The following is a 21,923-nucleotide window of genomic DNA, read 5'->3' on the forward strand; positions in this document are numbered from 1 at the left end:
GCCAAGAGTAGGGTGTGGGCTGGTAGGAGGCGTGGATCTGACAAGGGAGTCGCAGAGGGAATGGTCTCTCTTAAACGCAGATATGGTGGGGAGATAAATATATCCCTAGTGGTGGGGTCTGTTTGTAGGTGGCGGATGATACAATGCATCCGGAGTGGGTGGGGTGGTAGGTGAGGACCAGGGGGTTCTGTCCTTGTTGCAATTGGAGGGGTGGCATTCAAGGGCTGAGGTGCAGAAAGTGGAGAAGATGTGCTGGAGGGCATTGTTGACCATGTGGCAGGGGAAATTGCGGTCTTTGAAGGAGGCGGCCGTCTAGGATGTTCTACGGTGGAAAATCTAATGTCTTTCAACATTTAAGAAATTACTAGGTCCCATTACTTAAAAATTGAAAAAAAGTTGATATTACAAATACAAGCAAAACTAAAAGTTATTCAGTCAGCATTATACTTCCTATCTTTTTTGAGAAAAAAACGAGCCCACTCATCCAATTCACCAGAAATACAGCAGTTACATAGTTCTAAAACCATAGCTCCAAAGCCCTTCTAAAGGAAAACGCACCATTGGAAAACTTTAAGTCATTTTCTACATTAAAAAAGTCTTACCTGTGTTCAGACTTTGGACAATTCCACCAGTCTTTCTTCAGATCATGAAAAGAATAGAACCCATGTGACATCATCATTCCTTATTCAGTGTAAATGCCATCTCTAGGTAAAAACATGCAACTACAAGCCTGCAAAGCTTAAATGATAAAACTCTCTCTTGAATTAGCAGTTTAATAGATAACAACAATTAATAGGTTAACAAAGAGAAAATTAAAAGATAAAAGTAAACAAAAGCAAGTTAAAATGAGAGAAACAAAGCCAGTAAAACAAATAAATGAGCTTTGTGCAATACATTCTACTTCTGAAAAAAACTTTGGAAATAGAAATTGACAGCAAACACTTTCATTATGGATTACACATTCAATGATAACTGTGCAAATAACATATGCAGTTCTATTTTACAGATCAAGTTATAGATGATCCATAGGAAAAAACCTCCAAGAATGTTGCTTTCTTTTTCCCACTCCCTTTCCGACATGACCATCCTTGGCCTCCTCCATTGCCACAAGGAACCACCAAACCGCAAATTGGACGAACAACACCTCACCTTCTGCCTGAGCAGCCTACAACTCAGAGGACTCAACACTGAGTTCGCCAATTTTAAATAACCTCCCTTCCCACTCACCTGACTCCCTTTCCAGCCCTCCTCCTCCCTTCCACCAGATTCATTCCTTCCATTAACGAACCAGGTAATACCCTGTATCTGTCTTCACCTATCCCCACTTCATCATCCTACCCCAATCACCCCCTTTATCTGCAGCTCCCCCTACACCCACCCCACCAATCCTGAAGAAGGTTTACACCTGAAACGTTGACTTCTCTACCTCCTGATGCTGCCTGACTTGCTGTGTTCTTCCAGCCTCCTGCCTGTCTACTTTGGATTCTAGCATCTGCAGTTTTTTTTTGTCTCTTCCCTGAAAGAGGCACCACATAATTAACATACCTAGTCTTTCCACAGATGCTCAGAAAGATCCATGAAAGATTTATTTGGAAGTAGCGTCACTATATATCCTGAAAAACATGCATCACAGCAATATACTCCATGGTAATACAAGAAACCATCTCACAGCATACAATGGATCACCAACTCCATGCATTGGCAGAATCACACTACAGTGCCAATATACAGGGTCATCTTACTTTTTTGAAATCTGGTACCTGCGAGATAAAAATGGACCAGTATTGCTAGACTATCAGTAATCACAGATCTTGATCTAGTCATAATTTAGAAGATTCAAGCCACACCCACAGTAGCAGATGGGTCATGTGACACAACTGAATCAGATAATAATCTGCAAAGTGCAACTCTGATGTGAAATGTAAGTCAGGGTACTAGAATGATTAAACACTAATCATAGAGTCATACAGCTCGGAAACAGAGCCTTCGGTCCAACCCGTTCATGCCGACCAGGTATCCCAACCCAATCTAGTCCCACCTGCCAGCACCCGGCCCATTTCCCTCCAAACCCTTCCTATTCATATACCCATCCAAATGCCTTTTAAATGTTGTAATTGTACTAGTCTCCACCACCTCCTCTGGCAGCTCATTCCATACAAGTACCACCCTCTGCATGAAAAAGTTGCCCCTTAGGTCAAGCAGTTTATGAAACTCACACAAAGACCAAGGTATTCCTCTCGATCAAGGTGCTGACACTCTATACTACAACGTTGAAGATATCGTCAATAATAAAAACAGAAATTACTGGAGAAACTCAGCAGATCTGGTGATATCTGTGGAGGAAAACAATGTTTTGAGTCCAATCCTACTCATATTCAGAATACAGACTAAGTCATTTTGGATTTGAAACATTAACTCTGCTTCTATTTCCACAAATATTGCCAGACCTGCTGCGTTTCCCCAGCAGTTTCTATTCTTATTTTAGTTTCCATAGCATTTTGCTTTTATTCTCAAGGTTAATTTGTTACACTTCAGTCAAAGTCAGTATGAACCCGATGAATACCAATGTATTACAGCAAGATGTTATGTTACATGTTACAGCGGGTAAGAATAGGTGTTAAATGCATATTGAATGCACAAGACAGCTAGCATGTAAATGTACTGTTCAGGATGAATCAGGATATTCAACAACTCATGAATGTATGAGGCACGCCAAATGTATCAATCCCAGCAGCATACAGGACTTCTACATCCATACCATGTTCCATCTATTCCTTAAAAAAAGTAGCAATAAACCTGTTCACAATGCAGCAAAGATTACATTATTATGATAGGTTACTTAGATTCCATTGTTCGACAGCTTAGCAAGAAGAGTGTGACGCTGATATGATGAGTGCTATTTTCAGTTTTCCATGCCAGAACAGATAAAATCTGAAAAAGAATACAGTACATTGGCAAACTATTTCAAGATATGCACTATACAGGGGAGTGACGTTCATCACATTGTCACCTTAGTATCTCATTGCTGCATTTCATGAAACACTAATAGAGTAAAGATCATCATCTCTAGCGCAACTTACGCTCAAAATGCAGGTGCAAACAACTTTGCCTGGCAAGCAATTATCTATGAAATCTTAGGACCTCTTGACACAGGACATTCTTCTTCAAAGCCAAAGGAGAAAGAAAGAGATTATACCATGAGTACTGGTAAAGAACTACCAACGCTGCATGAGGAATACAAATATAATTATTCAGATACCAGCAAATGTTTCTAAAATATACAACTAGCCAATATCATGCAAAATTACTTATGGTCATAGTGCTATATTGTGAAGTAACAAAAACCAGATCAGACCAATACTTACTAATCACACACAAAGAGATTGAGAAAGAACATTTCAATAATGATGGCTGTGCAGTGACAATGAGTGAAAGAATGCTGTAATTAAACAATCAAATTATCAAAAAGTGCAACAGACAATAACATATATCTTTCCAGATGGATTTATGTTCATCAGGTTAGGATGAGTTGTCAGACCTCGAAAGCATTACATTGAAGTTTGAATTGTTAACCTTGTAAACACTGTTTTACCATTAGTGCAATTACCAAACTAACAAAAACCTACACTCCTGATGATACTAAAATGTCCATCTACAAACCTTTTTGTGCCCTTACTATCCTCAGTGCTTCATTCAAGTGGCTTCAACATGCAGTATTGATTAATCAGTCACGATTTATAAGGGGTAATCATCAGGAGGCTTCCTTCCCCTTGTCTGACTTGGTGACCTGAGACTTGATAGGTGACATGCCAATGGTATTTCCACAGCCACTCCCTCTTGACTTTCTATCACTATGCTGCCAACTGTACTTAGTCTGTACTACCAGCTGCACATGGCATAATCCAGGGATGGTGGTAAAAATATCTTCAACACTGGTTCTAGGAGTAACATTATGACAGGCTGTGCCTTTATTGGTTTGTGGGGCACCTCTACCAAATTTGACACAAGTCCCCAGATTTAGTGAGAACATTATGGGATCAACTGGACAAGTGTACCTTTGTCATAGCTATATTAATGCTAGTTGGTTTATGTAGGTTTATCCCGATCATGTACAGATGGATGTTTCTGTGGCCAGCAGCGAAAAATCAGAATGGTGTGTTGCTTCCCTGGTAGCAGGATCAAGGATGTCTCAGAGGGTGCAGAATGTTCTCAAGGGGAGAGGGGCCAGCAAGAGGTCATTGTCCACATTGGAACCAACGACATAGGAAGGGAAAAGATTGAGGTTCTGAAGAGAGATTACAGAGAGTTAGGCAGGAATTTAAAAAGGAGATTCTCGAGAGTAGTAATATCTGGATTACTCCTGGTGCTACGAGCTAGTGAGGGCAGGAATAGGAAGATAGAGCAGATGAGTGCCTGGCTGAGGAGCTGGTGTATGGGAGAAGGATTCACATTTTTGGATCATTGGAACCTCTTTTGGGGTAGAAGTGACCTGCATAAGGAGGACGGTTTGCACATAAATTGGAAGGGGACTAATATACTGGCAGGGAGATTTAGCTAGAGCTGCTCGAGATGATTTAAAGTAGTAAGGTAGGGGGGGGGGTTGGGACCCAGGGAGATGGTGAGGAAAGAGATCAATCTGAAACTGGTACAGTTGAGAACAGAAGCAAGACAAATAGTTAGGGCAAGCAGGGACAAGGTAGGACTAATAAATTAAACAGCATTTATTTCAATGCAAGGGGCCTAATAGGGAAGGCAGATGAACTCAGGACACGGTTAAGAACATGGGACTGGGATATCATAGCAATTACAGAAATGTGGCTCAGGGATGGACAAGACTGGCAGCCTAATGTTCCAGGACATAAATGCTACAGCAAGGACAGAAAAGGAGACAAGAGAGGAGGGGGCATGGCATTTTTGTTAAGGGATAGCATTACAGGTATACCGAGAGAGGATATTCCAGAAAAACATCCAGGGACGTTACTTGGGTGGAACTGAGAAATAAGAAAGGGATGATCACCTTATTGGGATTGTACTGTAGACCCCCCCAATAGTCAGAGGGAAATTGAGAAACAAACTTGTAAGGAGATCTCAGCTATTTCTAAGAATAATTAGGGTGGCTATGATAAGGGATTTTAACTTTCTAAACATAGACTGGGACTACCATAGGGTTAAGGGTAAAGATGGAGAGGAATTTGTTAAGTGTGTACAAGAAAATTTTCTGATTCAGTATGTGGGGATGTACCTACTAGAGAAGGTGCAAACCTTGACCTTCTCTTGGGAAATAAGGCAGGGCAGGTGACTGAGATGTCAGTGGGGGAGCACTCTGGGGCCAGTGACCATAATGCTATTAGTTTTAAAATAGTAATAAAAAATGATCGACCAGATCTAAAAGTTGAAATTCTAAATTGGCGAAAGGCTAATTTTGACGATATTAGGAAAGAACTTTCAAAAGCTGATTGGGGGCAGATGTTCGCAGGTAAAGGGACGGCTGGAAAATGGGAAGCCTTCAGAAATGAGATAACGAGAAACCAGAGAATGTATATTCCTGTTAGGGTGAAAGGAAAGACTGGTAGGTATAGGGAATGCTGGATGATTAAAGAAATTGAGGGTTTGGTTAAGAAAAAGGAAGCATATGTCAGGTATATAGACAGGATAGATCGAGTGAATCCTTAGAAGAGTATAAAGGCAGTAGGAGTACACTTAAGAGGGAAATCAGGAGGGCAAAAAAGGGACATGAGATAGCTTTGGCAAATAGAATTAAGGAGAATCCAAAGAGTTTTTACAAATTCATTAAGGAGAAAACTGATGAGAGAATAGGGCCCCTCAAAAGATCAGCAAGGCGGCTTTTGTGTGGAGCCGCAGAAAATGGGGGACATACTAAATGAGTATTTTGCATCAGTATTTACTGTGGAAAAGGACATGGAAGATAGAGAATGTAGGGAAATAGATGGTGACATCTTGAAAAATGTCCATATTACAGAGGAGAGTGCTGGATGTCTTGAAACACATGAAGGTGGATAAATCACCAGGACCTGATCAGGTGTACCTTAGAGCTCTATGGAAAGCTAGGGAAGTGATTGCTGGGCCTCTTACTGAGATATTTGTATCATCGTTAGTCATAGGTGAGGTGCCAGAAGACTGGAGGTTGGCTAATGTGGTGTCTCTGTTTAAAAATTGTGGTAAGGACAAGCCAGGGAACTATAGACTAGTGAGCCTGACGTCAGTGGTGGGCAAGTTGTTGGAGGGAATTCTGAGGCTCAGGATGTACATGTATTTGGAAAGGCAAGGACTGATTAGGGATAGTCAACATGGTTGTGAGCATAGGAAATCATGTCTCACAAACTTGATTGAGCTTTTTGAAGAAGTAACAAAGAGGATTGATGAGGGCAGAGTAGTAGATGTGATCTATATGGACTTCATTATGGTGTTCAACAAGGTTGCAGGTAGATAGGATTGTAAAAAAGGTGTTTGTTATGCTTTCTTTTATTGGTCAGAGTATTGAGTACAGGAATTGGGAGGTCATGTTGCGGCTGTAAGGACATTGGTTAGGCCATTGTTGGAATATTGCATGCAATTCTGGTCTCCTTTCTATTGGAAGGATGTTGTGAAACTTGAAAAGGTTCAGAAAAGATTTACAAGGATGTTGCCAGGGTTGGAGGATTTGAGCTATAGAGAGAGGCTCAACAGGCTGGGACTGTTTTCCCTGGAGCATTGGAGGCTAAGGGGTGACCTTATAGAAGTGTGCAAAATTATGAGGGGCATGGATAAAGCAAATAGACCAAGTCTTTTCCCTGGGGTCGGGGAGTCCAGAACGAGAGGGCATAGGTTTAGGGTGAGAGGGGAAAGATCTACATGGACTTCAGTAAGGCGCTCGACAAGGTTCCCCATGGGAGACTGGTTAGCAACGTTAGATCTCATGGAATACAGGGAGAACTGGCCAATTGGATACAGAACTGGCTCAAAGGTCGAAGACAGACGGTGGTGGTGGAGGGCTGTTTTTCAGACTGGAGGCCTGTGACCAGTGGAGTGCCACAAGGATCTGTGCTGGGTCCTCTACTTTTCATCATTTACATAAATGATATGGATGTGAGCTTAAGAGGTATAGTTTGTAAGTTTGCAGATGACACCAAAATTGGAGGTGTAGTGGACAGTGAAGAAGGTCACCAAACCATCATCTCCAAGACCATCCATAACCTCATCACCTCAGGGGATCTCCCATCCACCGCCTCCAACCTCATAGTCCCACAATCCCGTATCCACAAACCTGACGGCCCACCCATTGTCACAACCTGCTCCTGCCCCACCGAACTCATCTCTGCATACCTCAACACGGTCCTGTCCCCCTTAGTCCAAAAACTCCCCACCTACGTTCGGGACACCACCTACGCCCTCCACCTCCTCCATGATTTTCGCTTCCCCGGCTCCCAACGCCTTATCTTCACCATGGACATCCAGTCCCTGTACACCTCCATTCCCCATCACGAAGGCCTCAAAGCCCTCCGCTTCTTCCTTTCTCACCGAACCAACCAGTACCCTTCTTCGACTGACTGAACTGGTCCTCACTCTGAACAACTTCTTTCCAATCCTCCCACTTCCTCCAAACCAAAGGAGTAGCCATGGGCACCCGCATGGGTCCCAGCTATGCCTGCCTCTTTGTCAGATATGTGGAACAGTCCATCTTCCGCAGCTACACTGGCACCATCCCCACCTTTTCCTCTGCTACATCGATGACTGTATCGGCGCTACCTCGTGCTCCCACGAGGAGGTTGAACAGTTCATCCACTTTACTAATACCTTCCACCCTGACCTCAAATTTACCTGGACCATCTAAGACTCCTCCCTTCCCTTCCTAGACCTCTCCATTTCTATCTCGGGTGACCGACTCAACACGGACATTTACTATAAACCGGCAGACTCCCACAGCTACCTAGATTACACCTCCTCCCACCCTGCCCCCTGTAAAAACGCCATCCCATATTCCCAATTCCTTTGCCTTCACCGCATCTGCTCCCAGGAGGACCAATTCCAATACTGAACAAACCAGATGGCCTCCTTCTTCAAAGACCGCAATTTCCCCTCAGACGAGGTTGACGATGCTCTCCACCGCATCTCCTCCTTTTCCCGCTCCTCCGCCGTTGAACCCGGCCCCTCCAATCGCCACCAGGACAGACCCCCACTGGGCCTCACCTACCACCCCACCAACCTCCAGATACATCGTATCATCCTTCATCATTTCCGCCACCTCCAAACAGACCCCACCACCAAGGATATATTTCCCTCTCCTACCTTATGAGCGTTCCGGAAAGACGACTCCCTCCATGAATCCCTCATCAGGTCCACAGCCCCCACCAACCCAACCTCCACTCCTGGCACCTTCCCCTGCAACCGCAAGAAATGTAAAACCTCCCCCCTCACTTCTCTCCAAGGCCCCAAGGGATCCTTCCATATCTGTCACAAATTCACCTGCACCTCCACACACATCATTTACTGCATCTGCTGCACCTGATGTGGCCTCCTCTACATTGGGGAGACAAGCCGCCTACGGAACGTTTCAGAGAACACCTCTGGGACACCCTCACCAACCAACCCAACCGCCCCATGGCTGAACACTTTAACTCCCTCTCACACTCCTCCATCACCAGACCATGGCAACACGACGACTGGAGGAAGAGCGCCTCATCTTCCGCATAGGAACCCTCCAACCACCAGGGATGAATGCAGATTTCTCCAGCTACCTCATTTCCCCTCCCCCCACCTTATCTCAGTCCCAACCCTCGGACTCAGCACCGCCTTCTTGACCTGCAATCTTCTTCCCGACCTCTCCGCCTGCACCCCCTCTCCGGCCTATCACCCTCACCTTAACCTCCTTCCACCTATTGCATTCCCAACGCCCCTCCCTCAAGTCCCTCCTCCCTACCTTTTATCTTAGCCTGCTTGGCACACCTTCCTCATTCCTGAAGAAGGGCTTATGCCCGAAACATCAATTCTCCTGCTCCTTGGATGCTGCCTGACCTGCGTCGCTTTTCCAGCAACAGATTTTTCAGCTCTGATCTCCAGCATCTGCAGTCCTCACTTTCTCCCAATTAAGTTACCTGGCCAATTGTTTCCTGTTTTCATCCTCTCCACCCTTGAATAGAGGGTTACATTTGTTACTTTCCAGTCTGAAGGCATCTATCCAAGAAATCATTTTAAAAGCATGACTCCAAACTTTAAGTTGCTTATCATCTTAGTTGTCTGTCCACTGCCATTATGATCTCTTTGTCCTTTACCTCTCAGCTGTTCTAATGAAACTCAATGAATACTTGAACAGCAACTCACCTTTTGACTAGGTGCAATATTGAGTGCTTCAGTTTAAAATCAAAACCTTGACCCTTATTTTTAGAACGACAGCTGCTGCTGATGATTCTGTACTTCATACAAGCACCTTGTCCAAATATTTTTTCTTTACATCCCATTAGCATCCCTTTTTCCCTTGTACGATCACTCACTTCAATATTTAGTCACCTCTGCTTTTCATTTTATCGAAGATCTTTCATTCTCTTCTCGTGTTCCTGTACAATTCCTAATACTCTTAAGTTTTAACCAAGATCCATTGACTTGACAATTTATTTCTCTCTCGACAAACTTTGCCAGATTTACTTTGCATTTCGACTTAGCATCTCCTGATTTTATTTTTCCCTTAGACTTTTTTGGTGATCAATGTCAATACACAATGGGATTCATAAATGCATGTAGAATGAATGTATTTAAAGAACTGCTTAGCGCAGATGCAGGATTGGCAGCTGGCAATGGTGATGGGAGTGCACAATAGTATTTCATTTACTAAACTTCCTTCAAGGTAAACCAGCAATATGAGGAAATGCTGACAACAATCTAAGTGGTTTAGCAATGGATCTATTATTCTCCTGAGAAGGTGAGTGATGATTCTCCATGCCCTCCTCCACTTCAAAAGCTCTCCTGCTATGCAGATGCTGATTCCACTGCAGCATGTCACTATTGTCACGGATAATGAAAGAATCCTACTTTTGATATGGAATCAACAAGTATCCAAATCACCTCCCATTTGGGTCCTGTCAAACTGAAATCGTCAAAAGCTTGAAAATAGCTGTACCAACCTCAGCACTCCCTGCCAGACGTTTGTTTCAGAGAAGTGTGGTAATAACTTTATTAAGTGAGGTTTATGAGATGGGACAATGACAAGTTTTAATACTCAGTTGAACCACTAGACAATCTCACCTTCATTTCCAGGTATCAATCTAACAGAGCTCCTCTGAACTACCTATAAGGCATTTACTTCCTTCCTTCCTTAAAACTGCAAACAGTATTTGAGATGTGGTCTCACCAATGCCTTATCCAACTAAAGTGTAATCTCCTTACTTTTCTGTTCAATTCCTCTCATAATTAAGTATAGCATTCCATTATCCTTCTTAATTACTTGCTGTACCTGCAAACTAACATTTTGTAACTCATGCACGAAAACACCTAGATCCTTCAGCATTCAGAATTCTGCAGTTGTTCTCCATGTAAGTTTTTTTTATTTTTCCTTCCAAAGTTAGACAAATGTGAGGTGCTGCATTTTGGAAAGGCAAATCAGGGCAGTACTTATAAACTTAACGGTAAGGTCCTGAGCAGTGTTGCTGAACAAAGAGACCTTGGAGTGCAGGTTCATAGTCCCTTGAAAGTGCAGTCACAGGTAGATAGAATAGTGAAGGCGGCATTTGGTATGCTTGTCTTTATTGATAAGTGCATTGAGTACAGGAATTAGGAGATCATGTTGGACTGTACAGGACATTGGTTAGGCCACTTTTGAATACTGCGTGCAATTCTGGTCTCTATGAAATTGGAGGATGTTGTGAAACTGGAAAGGATTTAGAAAAGATTTACAAGGATGTTGCCAGGGTTGGAGGGTTTGAGCTAGAAGGAGAGGTTGAATAGGCTCGGGTTAATTTCCCTGGAGCATCAGAGGCTGAGGGTTTATCTTATAGAGTTTATAAAATCATGAGGGGCATGGATAAGATAAATAGACAATGCCTTTTCCCAGGGTGGGGGAGTGCAAAACTAGAGGACACAGGTTTAAGGTGAGGGGAGAAAAATTTAAAAAGGATCAAACAGGCAACTTTTTCATGCGGAGGGTGGTGCATGTATGGAATGAGGTGCCAGAGGAAGTGAGGGAGGCTGGTACAATGACAATTTTTAAAAAGCATCTGAACGGGTATATGAATAGGAAGGGTTTAGAGGGATATGGACTAAATGTTGGCAAATGGGACTAGGTTAATTTAGGATATCTGGTCAGCATGGACAAGTTGGACCAAAATGTCATTTTCATGCTGTACATCTCTATGACTAAGTGAATAGCTTGCCCAAAATCATACTTCACCTGGCAGATTTTCTGCCCACCCACTCAATATATTCATGAGTATGCAACTTCCTTGTGTGTTCTTCATAACAAAATTCCCTACCTATCTTTGTGTCATCTGCCTCTGCTCCCCTCATTTAAGTTACTGATATAAATTGTAAAAAATTGAGGTCCCAGTACAAACCTCCATTTGTCACTACCAATCAGAAAGACAGTTATTTTTATACTCTGTTTTCTGCCGCCAATCTTCTAACCATGCTGATATGTTATCCACTAAAGCATGAACTTTATGCAATGACTTTTTATGTGGCACCTTGCCAAAGCTCACATAGAAATCAAAGTTAATAGATGTCTAAAAGCTCTCCTTTATCCACAACATGTTACTTCTTCAAGATAATCTCTAGTTTTTGGTTAAAAAGGATTTCACTTTTATTCTCATTTTTCCTGATTACCTTCATTTTCACCAAGGTCAAAAATCATAGGACACCAGGATACAGTTCAATAGGTTTATTTGAAAATACAAACTTTTGGAGACTTGCTCCTTCTTTAGGTGTTTTCAAGTAACCCTGTTGGACTATAACTTAATGTCTGTGACTTTGGACCTTGTCCAACCTAATCCAATACCGGCAGCTCCACATCAGTTTTACCAAGAAACAGTTATAATTCCTCAATGACCAATTTAACACCTTTCCCAACAGACATCAAACTAAGTGGCATATAGTTTCCCATTTTCTGCCTCTCTCTCTTCTTGAAAAGAAAAATAATAGTTGCTACTTTTCAGTGTGATAGAACTTATCAGAATCCATTAAATTTTGGAGAATTTACATAAGTGCATTGACTACTTCACCTTGTCAACCTGCAGCTCTATCAGTTGGCATTGTACCATTCCCTTAACATTTGCAATTTCATCACTCTCCCTTTTACTTCCTGATTTACAGGTATTACTGGAATGTTTTTGTATCCTCTATAGTGAAGACAAAAGTAAATTATTTGTTCATTTCATCTGGCATTTTCTTTTATATTTCTGGCAAGCTTCCCCTCATACTTTAATTTCTTTCTTCCGATAAATAGAGTCAAAGAGCCGTACAGGATGGAAATAGATCCTTCAGTCCAACTCATCCATGCTAACCAGACATCCCAATCTCATCCAGTCCCATATCCCTCTAAACCCTTCCTACTGATGTACCTATCCAGATGCCTTTTAAATGGTGTAAATATATTAGCCTCCACCACCTCCTCTGGCAGCTCACTCCATACATGCACCCCCTTCTGCATGAACAAGTTACTCCTCAGGGCCTTTTTAAATCTTTCCCCTCTCACCTTAAACCTATGCCCTTTAATTGTGGAGTCTCCTACCCTAGGAAAAAGACATTTTCGCCCTATCCATTGTTCCCTCATGATTTTGTAAACCTCTATAAGATTCTAGATTAGAATGGTGCTGGAAAAGCACAGCAGTTCAGGCAGCATCCAAGGAGCAGGAAAATCGACGTTTCAGGCAAAAGCCCTTCATCAGGAATAGAGGCAGAGTGCCTGCAAGATGGAGAGATAAATAAGAGGAGGGTGGGGCTGGGGAGAAAGTAGCATAGAGTACAAAAGGTGAATGGGAGTGGGGATGGAGGTGATAGGAAACGGAGGGTGGTGAAAGAAGGTAGCAAAGAATACAATGGGTGAATGGGGTGGTGATAGGTCAGAGAGGAGGATGGAGTGAATAAGTGGAAAGGAAGATAGGCAGGTAGGACAAGTCATGGGGACAGTGCTGAGCTGGAAGTTTGGAACTGGGGTGAGGTAGGGGAAGGGGAAATGAGGAAACTGGTGAAGTCTCCATTGATGCCCTGGGGTTGAAGTGTTTCAAACTGCGTCACCAAATACCAGACTAATGCCATTTACAGGTTCGCTCATGACACCACCATAGTCGGTCAAATCCCAGATGGCAACGACACAGACTACAGACCAGAGGTGGAAGACCTGGAAAAACGGTGCACTGAAAACAACCTAGCTCTCAATGCCGGCAAAACCAAGCAACTCATTATCGACTTTCGGCAGGATGTTACTCATGTCCCCCTACACATTAACAGCACAGAGGTGGAATGAGTGGAGAGTGTCAAGCTCCTGGGAGTGGTCATCAACAACAATATTCTTGGACTCTTCATGTGGATGCACTGGTTACAAAAACCCAACAATGTCTCTTCTTCCTCAGGCATGATGGTGAATACTCTTGCCAACTTTTATAGGTGCACCATCAAGAGCATTCTGTTTGGATGTATCAGTACCTGATATGGTAACTGTACCATGCAAAATCGGAGACAGTTATAGAGATTGGTGAACTTGGCCAGGACACCATTCATCCCGACTCTTTGCTTTCTGTTCGTTGACCAAACTTCTTTCCATGTTAATATATTACCCATAATGCTGTGTCTTTTATCTTATGCAGCAACCTTTTGTGCAACACCTTGTCGAATGCCTTCTGGAAATCCAAGTACACCACATCCATCAATTGTCCACTGCATTTGTAATGAGTTGCAGTACCCTCATCTACACCTTGATCACCTCCTCGAAAACTTCAAATCAAATGTATTAGGCATGACCTCCCTCTGACAAAGCCAGGCTGCTTTCCCTGATCAAACCTTGCCTCCAAAGCAGAGATTAACTTTCTCTTCCAAAATTTCCTGCACAAGCTTCCCAATCACTGATGTGTGCGGCTGACTGGTCTGTATTCCCTTTGTTTATTCCTATCACTTTTCTTGAAAAGTAGAACCACATTAGCTGTCCTCCAGACTTCTGGCATCGCTACTGTGACCAGAAAGGAATTTTAAAAATTGGGTCAGGGCCCCTGTAATTTATTTGTAATAAAGTGATTTGGAGAAACACCCATAGCTTGGTGTAAAAAAAAAGTTCATTTTCAGTTTCTGTTTTTACTGAAGCTAGATGCGTATAAAGGTTGCTTCTAAGGAAGATCATTTAGAATAGTTTAAAAAATCATGAAGTTTAGTTAAAGTTCCAGGTCAGAGTGTTTGGTTAAAACCCTGAAGGTGTCATTAGAAGCTGAGAAAGTAAGCTCAGTTCTTTGAAGGCTCAACAGATGCTATCAGATTCTCAAGGCTGGGAATTGAAGCCACAAAGTTTGAGAAGATTTATAGCTCGGGTGCTCGTTGTTGTGGTTCTGTTCGCCGAGCTGGGAATTTGTGTTGCAGACGTTTCGCCCCCTGTCTAAGTGACATCCTCAGTGCTTGGGAGCCTTCTGTGAAGCGCTTCTGTGATGTTTCCTCCGGCATTTATAGTGGTTTGAATCTGCCGTTTCCGGTTGTCAGTTCCAGCTGTCCGTTGCAACCGGAAGCGGCAGATTCAAACCACTATAAATGCCGGAGGAAACATCACAGAAGCCTCCCAAGCACTGAGGATGTCACCTAGACAGAGGACGAAACGTCTGCAACACAAATTCCCAGCTCGGTGAACAGAACCACAACAATTGAAGCCACAGTTAAATTAAAACTGATTGGGTTGATAGAGAATTCACTCTGGCATGAGTGCTGTAGAAAGGTGCTTTTTGAATTAATTGGATTATATTTTTACTGGTAGTCTTGAAATCTTTAAACGCGCAATATACGTAAATAGTCTGGTATATTATATTTTAATTTATCTTACATTATAACTTGGTTTTATGATTAAAATCAATACTGTAACTTTGCATGCTCATATTCCAGTGAGACACCACCTAATTTAAATCAAAAGAAAAACAAAACATAATCAATGAAGCCAGATTTCAGTCTGGGATCGGACTTGTCCGGTAACACCAACAGCTCGGATAAAAAAAACACACTTACTGCAGATGTGTTTGCACTGGAACATACAGGCACCCAAGTGGAAATTCCTAACCTCAGGGAATCTGTTTCTCATCAGTACCCAAGCACATCCCATTATATACGGAATTGGAACTGGTTTGTGCTTCTACTGTAAACACATCAATAACTTTTACCCTCCACCCAGTCTGAACCTGTGTTCTTGGCAGTAAAACTTTCCTCATGATCCACTAGACAGGCCACTACAGAACTCTGAGTATTTACTTTGGAAGCACGAACAGCTTTCTTATAAAAATAAAGTGCTGGAGAAACTCAGCAGGTATGGCATCTGTGGAGAGAAAGCAGAGATAGTGTTTTGAGTCCAGTGACCTTTCTTGTCCAGTGACACTCTTTGTTTCAGATTTAGAGCATCCACAGTCCTTGGTTTTATTTTTCAGTTTTGGTTTGTTAAAAATTGGTTTGTTATTAGTTGTTAAAATTTCAAATTCTTGACATCGCCAAAGGTACAGTGAACAGGTGGAGCACTCAGCACCACTAAATTTCTTATTTTCAACAAGAAAATTGGCTGCTCTGTGAAGCTCTCACCCCTAATATCTTTGACAACCCTGTAACAGTTACAATTAGGCACACGTGATGCAGTGTCATGATCTTGGCACAGCAGAACTTGTGACTGCAGAAACAATAGTTAGTGAAGTTTTCACTTATCAGGAACAACTTTATCGTGCACAATGATGAAGGCATTCAAGATGACAACATACCGCAATGCCTTGTAAAACATTGTAATCTGTTATCTTTATTTGGTGCAAAGATAACCAAACACAATCATGAACTAAGAGCAGCGCGAGCAGGAACCGAAAGAGAAGAACATTGAGTCATCTAAACAACACCATAAATAGGTTTCTTACAATGTAATGCCAGTGAAATTTTGTTCAGACACAAACAGAAAAAAAGTGTTGTAAAATTCTATTTTATATTTCAGGACATATATTTCCAAACTCTTGCCTGTCAAAGGCTGGAAAGACAGATCACCATAAAGAATTCTCCACAGAACAATTATTTTATGAAAGGCTACATCTGTCATAAGTAATCATGTATGCATCTAGATTATTGGCTTTATAGCAGTTTGGTCTGAAGACTGGCAAAGAGCCATCAACTATGCGAGCTCAACAGTGTATATATTACATGACCTGCCTGCATGCATCAGGCTGTTGCTAGGCTGCATAATGATAGGAACATTTTTAGTGGTCTAATTTCAGAGGTGTATACACTCCGTTAGAAGTTCTGCCATATTTGTTTGGGGGGGGGGGGGGGGGGGAGGTGCGAAGGGTGCAGAAAGACAGAAGAGAGTGGTGTTAAACCGTAAGATTCACTGAGATTCATGTAGTTGAAAAACATTTACAAATAATTTTAAGCATACACAACTCCATAGCAATTTTACATATTTTTCACCAAGCTTTGACTGATGAACCCAAATCAAAGCCATTTTATAAATTTAAAGCTCTGATTAGGTTTAAGTAACTGATAATATACTCCAGGAAATGTGTTGGTTTTCATGGGCAATAGCATATTTACATTTATTTTAGTGACAAGAACAATGATTATTGACACATAATTAAAACAAGTATAGAATAAATGAAATATTACCCGCTGTTTTTGTCAGGAAATGAGGTTTGGAGAATGAGTGGCCAGTTAATATATTGGAAACCTAAAACAGGTGTAGACACACTACTTATGCAAATCAATCTCTAATGCTGAAGGCAGAATCTTAATTGAAACTGTTTCAAAACTGGGCAGAACTTTGCCAGCTTTTCAGAATCTCTGCATGCTCACCAGCTACCCTTAAAGGGATTGAAGACTACACAAAAAAGACATCCTTTTACCGTTTCACTTCTGTTGAGCCAGCTTTGTTATAAAAGTAAAGTGGGAGGCATGGTGGCTCGCTGGCTAGCACTGCTGCTTCACAGCACTAGGGACCTGGGTTCAATTCCAGCCTTGGGTGACTATCTGTGTGGAGTTCGCATGTTTTCTGTGTCTGTGTTGGTTTCGTCACACGCTCCAAAGATGTTTATGCTAAATTGTCCATTGTATTCACGGGTTAGCAGGCTTGGTAGATTAGCCATGGTAAATGCAAGGTTACAGGGATAGGGTGGGGGTCTGGGTTGGGTGGGATGCTCTGCAGAAGGTCGATGCAGACTTGATGGGTTGAACAGCTTTTTCTGCTCTGTAGGGAATCTAGGATTATATGAGTTTAATTTCCTATTCAATCTGTTCAAAGGTGTTATTACACATCTTTGGAGCAAATAGGTCTTGAACCTGGGCTTTCTGCCTCACAGGAAGGGACACTATCACTGCAACAAGTTAAGGCATGAATGTAAGATTTTTTAACTCAACCCACTCAGACATATTGTGACAGATATCCAAAGTGGGTGGTACTTGATCTAGGCCTCCTGGTCTAGAGATAAGGACATGATCACTGCACTATAAGAGCTCCCGATAAGTTTCATTATATATTTATAATTCACCTGTTTAGATATATTTTTACAGGCAGTACTTGAACCCATACCTCCTACTCACAAAACCCTAAAGCCTAGAGTCTGGTATTCACAGGCAGTCTCCCATCCAAGTACTAGCCAGGTCTGAGTCTATTTAGCTTCCAAGATTATATGAGACTGGGGGAGTTCAGACCAGCATGGCTGTCAGCCAGCCATGAGTTTTTTTTAATATTCAGAAATGCTCTTACACACAATTGAACATTTTTATTTGCTCCATTACCAAATTACCCACACTATGTTTTCATCTATTAGCCATCAGCAGAAATTGAACCCATGCTGTTAGCGTCATTGTATACAGCCCTGTTCAGAGATGTCATAACACACCTCTGGAACAGAAGCAATTTGAATGCTGGCCTCCTGGCTCCGAGATAGGGACATTACCCACTGCACCACAAGAGCCCTATACACCTGCTTCATAGTGCAACTTATTCCTCTTTATCCTGCCTGTTCATGAGCTGAAACGAAGGACTTTAGTCTGTTCATTATAAAGAAACATTTTGCAGACACCTAGTGGCAGAAAATGCAAAGTTACTGCAATTAGTTCTTGATGTTCCACATTATCCTGGCAGAGCTATTTTCCTAGAAGCCACATTTTACATTGTTGGTTGTAAAATGTTCATTTATATTCATATCTTTATTGTACTAGTTAGATTGTGGCATTTAATATAACACCAAGATCTACTTCTTAATACATGATCTGACTTCCAGATTATATCTTCCCTGTATTTTTTTCCCCATCTAACACGAAACGTAATCTAGCTGAGCCAACTCACTCTCAAGCAGTCTGCATTTATTCAATTTCATTTATGTTGGAATTTATCATTGTGGAAGTGACTATCACCACACATCTCTTTCCTGTACTATACATCCACATTTGGCTATTTCCAATTAGGCCAGTTTCCAAAACATCATAACCTTGTTCATGATTTTGATTGCCATTTCCATTGGTTCAATTCTGAATTGCCTCAGCCCTCTTACAAGGCTGGAATCTGTATTGCTGTGAAGTTATTCTCAACAACAGCATCAGTGGACTGCTTTTAAACAAATGAAAATAAATTAACATTAATCATAATTTTGTTAAAACACTGATACAGATAGTGACACTTCAAGCTTTATGCATAACAAAAGAGGCAACAACAGCATCATAAAGGCATTGCTATGGTTACAGCTAGTCTTTTTTTTGTTTCCACAGCAACAGTGTTGTGTGATGTAGTTCTTTGATGAAGGTATGGGCCTATTACATAAACTGCAATCTTTTACTGTAATGACTTACCGCATTACCATTTAAAAACAAATTTGAAAGCCTTACTCACCAGGGCAACTTGAATTGCTGAAATACCAAAATTTCAAATTTTATTCCATGACTACATTGAATACAGCAATACCTATGCTAGATTATAGTAACGCTTTTTAGATACGGCAGCCAACTTAGTCCCCAAATTTTAAAAACTGGAAGAACTGCTGATGCTGGAAAGCAAAAATAAAAACAGAAATTGCTGTAAATACACAATCTCTGGAGAACAATCCGAGTTAATGTTTCTAGTGAAATTTGGAAGATTTCAAATATTAGCTAAGATTAAAAGCCATCAACAGAATCATTAACAAATCCATGACAATTCCCAATATGTTAAGAATTCTGATCAAACAAACTTTAAACATCCAAATAGGATATAAAGTGACTACCATCAGTCAGATATTGCACACGTTTTCCCACACTATATAAATGTGGTGTTCTGTTTCAATGAACCCACCAGTTAGGAAACTGACATGCTGGTTTGGGCTGCAGTGTAAAAATCAGTGTTCCACCTGACCCCTTGGGTTTTACCTCTTGATAAGTCAGACCTATTGTCTCTTGGAAAGGGTAGCAAACCAAATCATAAGAAAACAATTGTTGACTGATCAGGAATTCTCTGGAAAATTCTTCCAGCTCTCTGATGCAACCAGGAGGTTCTAGGATTCTGCAATTGCACAAAACCCATCTCAATTTGAATCAACTAATCATTTATTTGACAATCTCCTCCCGCTCAGGAGCATATGAAGATACTGAATTTAAGTAACTAATACATTCAATATTGCCTCAGAGTTTAACAGTTTTCTCTTTCATATAGGAGTGCAAGTTTTGCAGGAACACTGGGGAAATGAGCCTATTAGGCATACAGCCAGCTGACCTGTTTGTTGATACAATTTTTCTTAACCTCATGTCCAGTTCATATAGTTTTATTTCTATTTACTAACGGAGAGCTGAAAATTTCTGTGAAATTAACTTGAATGTGTGAAACTTATACCATTGCACTACTTAAAAATATTGTTCCCCACTGTGGAAATATATGACAGAAACCATAATCCGAGATCAAGTCTTAGGCTTTTTGAAAATTCCTTTCAACAGACATTTTATAGGAAAGATACCTTGAATTTGCCACATTCTCTCCACAGTGTGTTTTTAAAAAGAGGCCTAACATCAAATTGCACCAACCTAATTTTAATTACAATTCTACATGAAGAATACATATCTCTTTAGCATGTAACATACAAACTACCATTTCTTTTACGAAAAGCATTTCCACTGAATAGTAACACAAACTACGATACCAGGTAAGTTTAAATACCAATAAATTTGCAGAACAAACCTTACTTGAAAAATATGAAACAGTTTCCTTAATGCATAATTTCCTCCATACAGCAACACATTCCTACAATATTGTATTATCATACGATTTTGAATGTTATTTGTCGGGCACACTGATAATAATTGTCAAAGTGATGTATTATATGGAAAGCAACAATTTGAAAATACAAGATTGCAAATTACAGATGAGAGGAGGTTTTAAAACATTTCAAATATATTAAAATGATAATAATATACTATATACCGTCAGAAAAATATGTTCGTGAACTATATTGCTTATGTATTGTGTTACGGACATGGAATAAACATCAGAAGATGATGGGTTTCGACTGTCTGACCATTTACTGAAGGCTATGGAAAGCATCTATTCTGAAAGCAAGGCAAAATCGTTTTTGCTTGCCATTGAACAAAAAATTGCTTGCTGTGGGTTTCAAATATCAAAACTCTGGAGGGAGCCATTTTCTGGGAACTATGTATAACCAGTTGTAAACTTATTCTTTATTAGAAAATACATGAACATAGCACACAGATGAAACCTTTCTTTATATTGGCAAACACATTTTAACACGTAAAATATAATAATGCAGTGTTAGGTTCCAAATGTTTGTACCAGGAAAAATTACTGAAAGGTGAGGCAAGAAAATTGGTACGTCCAAACTACAGTCCTCTAATACCCATCTATTTAAATTAATAGTTCACAAGTTTCACCTATACACAGCTGGTATAAACCCTTCTGTAGGTTAACTAGTACCAGGTACATAGAACATTACAGCGCAGTTCAGGCCCTTCGGCCCTCGATGTTGCACCGCCCTGTCATACTAATCTGAAGCACATCCCACCTACACTATTCCATGTACGTCCATATGCCTGTCCAATGACGACTTAAATGCACTTAAACTTGGCACATCTACTACCGTTGCAGGCAAAGCATTCCATATCCTTACTACTCTCTGAGTAAATAAACTACCTCTGACATCTGTCTTATACCTATCTCCCAGGTAAAAACAATGACTGCAGATGCTGGAAACCAGATCTGGATCAGTGGTGCTGGAAGAGCACAGCAATTCAGGCAGCATCCGAGGACAGGCAAAATCGACGTTTCGGGCAAAAGCCCTTCATCAGGAATAAAGGCAGAGAGCCTGAAGCATGGAGAGATAAGATAGAGGAGGGTGGGGGTGTGGATAGAGTAGCATAGAGTACAATAGGTCAGTGGGGAAGGAGATGAAGGTGATAGGTCAGGGAGGAGAGGGTGGAGTGGATAGGTGGAAAACGAGCTGGGCAGGTCGGACAAGTCCGGACAGGTCAGGGGATCGAGTTTCTGAAGGTTAGAAGCTAGGATGAGGTGGGGGAACGGGAAATGAGGAAACTGTTGAAATCCACATTGATGCCCTGGGGTTGAAGTGTTCCGAGGCGGAAGATGAGGCGTTCTTCCTCCAGGCACCTGGTGGTGAGGGAGCGGCGGTGGAGGAGGCCCAGCACCTCCATATCCTCGGCAGAGTGGGAGGGGGAGTTGAAATGTTGAGCCACGGGGCGATTTGGTGGATTGGTGCGGGTGTCCCAGAGATGTTCCCTAAAGCTCTCTGCTAGGAGGC

The 21,923-nt window shown here is 41.5% G+C and overlaps 1 protein-coding gene across 6 annotated transcripts in view; it reads right to left on the reverse strand.

The window, feature by feature from the left end:
* Positions 1-21,923, reverse strand: part of prickle2b (prickle homolog 2b) — a 293,554-nt gene that overhangs the window by 164,469 nt on the left and 107,162 nt on the right. The window contains exon 1 of one of the 6 annotated variants that reach the window (XM_043708273.1): positions 603-620. The exons of the other annotated variants lie outside the window; for them this stretch is intronic. The gene's annotated coding sequence lies outside the window, so the exon portion shown is untranslated. Of the gene's footprint in view, positions 1-602; positions 621-21,923 lie in introns of those variants that run through there. 6 annotated transcript variants of the gene reach the window in all.

Source organism: Chiloscyllium plagiosum, chromosome 18, assembly GCF_004010195.1.
Source record: "Chiloscyllium plagiosum isolate BGI_BamShark_2017 chromosome 18, ASM401019v2, whole genome shotgun sequence".
Classification (NCBI taxonomy): domain Eukaryota; kingdom Metazoa; phylum Chordata; class Chondrichthyes; order Orectolobiformes; family Hemiscylliidae; genus Chiloscyllium; species Chiloscyllium plagiosum.